Source organism: Macaca fascicularis, chromosome X (genome assembly GCF_037993035.2).
Source record: "Macaca fascicularis isolate 582-1 chromosome X, T2T-MFA8v1.1".
NCBI lineage: Eukaryota > Metazoa > Chordata > Mammalia > Primates > Cercopithecidae > Macaca > Macaca fascicularis.
Genome location: NC_088395.1, coordinates 158,853,580 through 158,859,943, shown reverse-complemented (window position 1 = coordinate 158,859,943; position 6,364 = coordinate 158,853,580). Strand labels below are relative to the sequence as shown.

General features: G+C 40.0%; 1 long non-coding RNA gene across 1 annotated transcript; it reads left to right on the top strand.

The window, feature by feature from the left end:
- The first annotated feature begins 1,425 nt into the window (after positions 1-1,425).
- Positions 1,426-3,368, top strand: LOC135969158 (uncharacterized). Its single transcript, XR_010584227.1, has 2 exons — positions 1,426-1,686; positions 3,288-3,368. It is a non-coding gene; the product is annotated as an uncharacterized lncRNA (long non-coding RNA).
- Positions 3,369-6,364: the final 2,996 nt, after the last annotated feature.

Genomic DNA, 6,364 nt, shown 5'->3' with positions numbered 1-6,364 from the left:
TCATTTCTTCTGCTGCCAAAAATATGATGTTCAAAATGGGCTACAATCCTTTAAACTCTTAGCCACTGTCCACAAGCCTCAAACTTTACAATTGAAGTGGAAAACTACAACTCCTGTTCGGGTGGAACAGTGGCCATTATCTAAAGAAAAACTTAAGGCTTTAAAGAATTTAGTTAAGGAACAATTGGCCGAGGGGCATATTGAACCAAGTACTTCTGCATGGAATTCCCCTGTGTTTGTCTTGTCAAAAAAAAAAAAAAAAAAGAAAATGGCACTTATTAACTGATCTTAGAGCTGTAAATACTTGTATTCAACCTATGGGGACTTTATCCCCTGTAGCAGAAGAAGAATTGTCATTTGTAGAAAATAGAATTAGTGAAGCTCACCTTGATTATATTGCACCCAATCTTCCACTTTCATTGTGTCTTTTGCATACTCCCCATTCACCAATGGCCGTTTTACACCAAGATAATAATATTCTGGAGTGGCTGTTTTTGGCTAATAAAGCCATTAAGAAAATTCACCCATATATTGATAAATTGGCTGAATTAATTATTAAAGGATGACATCGAGCTCGTCAGTTGCTTGGTGCTGACCCTATAAAAATTATTCTCATTCAGCTTTGCCAGGACCTTTATCTTTTGGCAACACTCAGATTGATTCTTTACTTACTGGCAGTGTCCAGCGGCCTCAGGATGAGCACCACCTACATCATACTAATAATTTAGGATTACAACAGCGATTTTCTATAACACGCCATCAAGCCTGAGCTATTGTCAGAGCCTGCTGATCTTGTGCTCCTATTATTACACCTTTTTTAAGTCCAGGTATTAATCCTCGAGGCATTCAACAAAATCACATTTGGCAAATGGATGTAACTTATGTTCCTTCCTTTGGTCGTTTAAAATATGTTCATCATACTATTGATACGTGGTCACATTTACAGTGGGCTACGCCATTACCCTCTGAAAAGGCTGACTCTGTTATTACTCATTTACTTACTCGCTTTGCAGTTATGGGAGTCCCTGCTGAATTAAAAACTGATAATGCCCCTGCTTATTGCTCTTGCAAATTGGCTGCCTTTCTCTCTTTATACCATATTCATCATTCCACTGGTATTCCATTTAACAGTCAAGGTCAAGCAATTATTGAAAGAGCCAATGCTACCTTAAAATTACAACTTTTAAAACTAAAAGGGGGAGATGGGCGAGATTCCCCAAAACATCAAATTCTGAAAGCCCTTTTTACTTTAAATTTTCTCAACCATTGGCGCCAATTACAGCAGTCTGCAGCGGTGAAACATTTTCAACAGCCTTTAGAAAAACCGCAAAACAGTAATCAGTGGGTGTATTATCCTTCATTACAAGGGCAATATTTAAAAGGAAAAGTTTTACAATGGGGCCGAGGCTATGCTCTTGTCCGTACAGGTGCCAGAGACGAGTGGTTTCCATCTCGACTGTTGAAACAGTGCCATGGCGAAGAGGAGCCAATCCAAAGAGTTCCTGAAGGAATTCCAGGAGCTAAATCTGAGCGCTCAGAGAACATTCACCTTCGGAACTCGTGTGGAGCCCCCTACATGGGGACAACTGAAACAGTTAAGAAGCTGAAGGGGTTGTTCAACAAGCTGGGCAGCCCAAAACCCCACTGACTTTATTCCTGGCTATGCTGGCCGTAGTAAACTGTCAGGTAACAGCTGGAGAATTTACATACTGGGCTTATATTCCTTTTCCACCCTTATATCAAGGTGTGGCCTGGGGAGTCAGAGAAGTCCCAGTATTTACTAATGATACTGCTTGGATGCCATCACCTTTTTTAAACTAGGATCCTGAATTAAACACTGGCACAGTAAATAGTTCATATCAATTTGGGGTTAAAGGGTTACCTATATGTCTTGGGGGGGTAGTCCGCATTGTCTGCATCTTTCTCATGAGGCTTGGGCTGTTCGCTATAACCATAGTCATATCTCTGCCTTTACTATGATTGTTGTGGCTCAAAGTTTCAAGTATAATCAGACTGCAGTACTTGATGAAACTCTGCCAAGTACATTATCTTTATGCCCTATCCCTGATGTGTCCGGAGGTGTTTCCCAACTAGAGTGGACTAGATGTAGAAGTAGTGGGCCACGATTGTTGTTAGAAGTAAAAAGAAAGAGTCGGAAATACCTTGTTACAGATTGGAGTGTACATGATTTTCAGACTAAATTCAACCATGTCAACCTGCGTTGGCATATAGGTAATCACAACATCGCTGCAGATGGCAATGAAACTATTATTTGGCATGATGGTGGTCTATCACCCCCTATGCCACATTTGGCTAATACCTCACAAATACAAGGTCATATTTGGAAGTTGCTAGCTGCTGGTAAACCAATGTTCACTTTCATGGGAAACATGTCCTTAAATCTTACTAATATTGCTAACCCTTTCCATATATCTTTGCATCGAAATAGTTCTAGATATGTTATTGCATGTACTTGTTGTTGACAGGAATTTTTAAATAGGATAATAATACAGGGGTAGTTAACTGTACAAACAATTGTACATTCTTAAGTTGTATAAATACTACTTGGTGGAATAATAATTGGAATGAGTCTCATTCCGATTTATATATACTAAGAGCCAGAAAAGAAACCTGGCTACCTGTAAACTTAACACGTACTTGGAGTGAATCTGCTGGGGTTACTCAAATTTACAAGGTTATGCAAGATCTTGTCCACCGCAGTCGGAGGATGGTTGGAATCGTCGTGACCACGGTGATAGGACTTGTAGCAATTGCTTCCACCGCCGCTGTTGCTGGATTAGCTCTACACCAGAGTATACAAAATGCAGAATTTGTGCAACAATGGCATGAACAATCACATTTGTTGCGGCAGCAGCAACGAGACATAGATGCTCATTTGACTGAACAAGTAGATGATCTGGAACAAGTGGTTTCTTGGTTGGGATATCAGCTAACAGTGTTGAATACCCGAGTTTTGTTGAAATGTGATTGGAACACTACCCAATTTTGTATTACTCCTGTTCCTTTTAACAGCACTGTACATAATTGGACTGAGATAAAGAGACTTTTAATTGGTCATAATAATCTTTCCCTAGAAATACAAGAATTAACACAGAACATTTCTGAAACATTTCGCAATCAGTTACCGTTGCTGACTGGTACAGATTTGATGACTGGTATTGCACAAAGTTTGACGTCTTTGAACCCTATGAGTCCTGTAAAAACTTTGCTGACCTCTGTTTCTGTAATGTATTGATTGTTGTTCTTGCCTTTGTCATTTTTCACAGTCTGCTGGAGACGGTGCCAAAGGGCAAACACCGAATCCCAGCGAGCCCAACATGTAATGATGGTTTTAAAAGAAATTCAAACTTGTAAATAAGGAAAGGGGAAACGTAGAGGACTACATGCTCACAAACAGGGTGTTCCGGATAAGTCCTGCTCTCCCAAACGAAGCAGGGCGTTCCCGACAAGTCCTGCTCTTGCAAACGAAGCAGGGCGTTGGGGGCCTGTTTATATGTAAATATCTTGAAAATCCAGAAAGTCAGGGAAAGGTCAGAAAAACAACAATGTGTCTTGTGACTTGGCAACAGTCCACAAACGACTGTATAAAATAAAGGAGAGCGCGCCATTCGAGGCGGCCGCCATGTTTGTCTTGTCTTGTGTTGTCTTGTGTGTTCATTCCTTTGTTTAGGAAACACGTGGACCCCAACAACCCTGAAGTGAGAAAGTGTTTGAAACCATCCTATATTTACAGTAGGACTTTAACAAGCTGTCTCATTGGAAACTGGCCACAGAGCACATACACAGATGGTCAAAAGCCAAGGCCTCTTGTATTAGCTCAGGCTGCCATAACAAAGTTCCATAACAAAGTACCACTGGGTGGCTTAAAGAATAGATCGATGTTTCTCACATTTCTGGAGGCTAGGAAGTTTGAGATCAAGATACTAGCAGGTTTGATGCCTGGCGAGGGTCTCTTCCTGGCTTGTAGACAACTACCTTCTCTGTGTGTCTGCAAATGGCAGAAAGAGAGAATGCAAGTAAGCTCTCTGATGTCTCTTATAAGAACAGTAATCCCAGCATGAAGGTCCCACCTTAATGATATAATCTAACTCTAATTACTTTCAAATACCTCATCTACAGATACATCACATTGAGTCTTGGGATTTCAACATATGAATTTTGGTGGGAGCAGGGACACAGTTCAGTTCATAACATCTCCTTCATAAGTGACAGATGAGGAAGGACTTTCTAAATCACTGTGGGGCAAATATCCAATGAAGCTGAATTCCTAAAACCCTAACGTTTTCCTAGGAGATAAAAAGTGGTGCCTTGGTAGGCATGTTAGCTGATTAAAAATGAAAAAAATCAAAACATTAAAAAATGAAAAAGAAAACTTTCTTGGCACTACTTCAGGTCCGCAGATCGGCCCCACAGGAAAGACACAGCTTTCTATATGTCTAATGGCATCTGAACAGATGTTCAGGTAACAGGAGGGTAGCAGAGACCCACAGGTTAAGGCTTCAACCATGAATTAAAAGAATGAGAAATTCTCAGCCCACTAAGGTTTCAGATATTATCGCAAATGATAGTGCAGAAAAGTGTTAGTAAGTGAAGATAGTTAGTATATCTAACTATACTGGTAAGTGAAGAAGTTACTATATCACACGAAGGGCTGAGGTTTACAGGATCCTTAGAAAACTACATGTGATCCTGTATTTGAAAGCATCTGTCATACGGTACACACTTAAAAAAGGTTGGAGAACTTAAAGAAAATCTGGCTTTCTCAGAAACTCCTCCCAGCAATGAAGAGGGCTTTTGTCATAGCAAATGATAACAGTTCCTTTTTGCTGAGCACTTACTATGTAACAGTTTATGGGAGAGACTATAGTGCTCATCCACATCTCATCTTCCTCTCCTTCCTGGATACATGGGAACAGTACAGTCCACTTGTAGTTAGGAAGGGTCATGTGACAACCCCTTACCACTGAAACATGAGTAGAAGCATTGTTTGTCACATCCAGACATCTGAGAACCAGTGTGCCATTTCCATGCTTTCTCCCTCCATCTGACAATAAACATGGCAGCCTCATGTTGAGATGGTGGAATCCCAAGGTGGAAGTTGCTGCCTGGATACCTGGGTCACAGGAGAGTGGAGAGGCCCTGTCAAACCACATCAGGACTCATGTGCACATAAAATAAACTTGTGTTTTGTCAAGTCACTCAAATTCCATGGTTTGCCTATTGCATCAGCTAACAGTTACTTCAGTTACTTTAACTGACAAGTACACAGCTACTATTTTTGCTGTTAGGCTTATTTAGATATTTTAATTAAAAAGAAAATAGTGCCTATATTCTTGTTGCAAAAAAAAAAAAAATCTAAAATACAGAGAATTCACAATTCTTCTCTGTATAAAGTTCCTCCACAATTCAGCCTGCACCTCAGAGGTCGCCACAATTAGCAATCTGCTGTGTACTATTTTATTTTATTTTATATTTCATTTTTCTGCTTTAGTTTGATTTTGAATGCATTTATTTCACAAATCTGTTCACTAAGTGTTATAAAAATGCTTGTATCACCTTTTGTCTTTGTATAAATTAATTCAACAATAATTTCAGTCAAAATTAGTAGTCACAAGAATTTTTCCCCTTTATACAGGGTGCATATCCAGGGGGCCTTCAAAAAGCTCATGAAAAAAATTGAATTAAAAGATAAAAATAAAAAATATGAACTAATTTCTGATCATAAACTATACCAAGTTCAAGACATTCTGTAAGTGATGATACCAGATATTTAGTCCATTCCTAAAGAACTGAGAGTCCTGGGAATTTAACCATATCAATGCAGTCCTTTCACATTGTTAACTGAAGACAACTGAGTGTCCTTTGAAAACTTCTCAAGATTTGGACTGTGGGCTTTTGCGTTAATGCTGAAATGAGTTAAGACTTTGGGGGACTGTTGGGAAGGCAGGAGTGGTTTTGAAAGGTGAAGATGTGAAATTTGGGAGGAACCACAGGTGGAATGATATTGTTTGGCTCTGTGTCCCCACACAAATCTCATCTTGTAACTCCCAATATTGCCACATGTTGTGGGAGGGACCCAGTGGGAGATAATTGAATCCTGGGGTTGGGTCTTTCCCATACTGTTCTGGTGATAGTGAATAAGTCTCAAAAGATCTGATGGTTTTAAAAACAGGAGTTTCCCTGCACAAGCTCTCTCTCTCTTTGTCTGCCGCCATCCATGTAAGATGTGACTTGCGCCTCCTTGCCTTCCGCCATGATTGTGAGGCCTACCCAGTCACGTGGAACTGCAAGTCCAATAAACATCTTTCCTTTGTAACATTCCCAGTCTCAGGCATGCTTTATC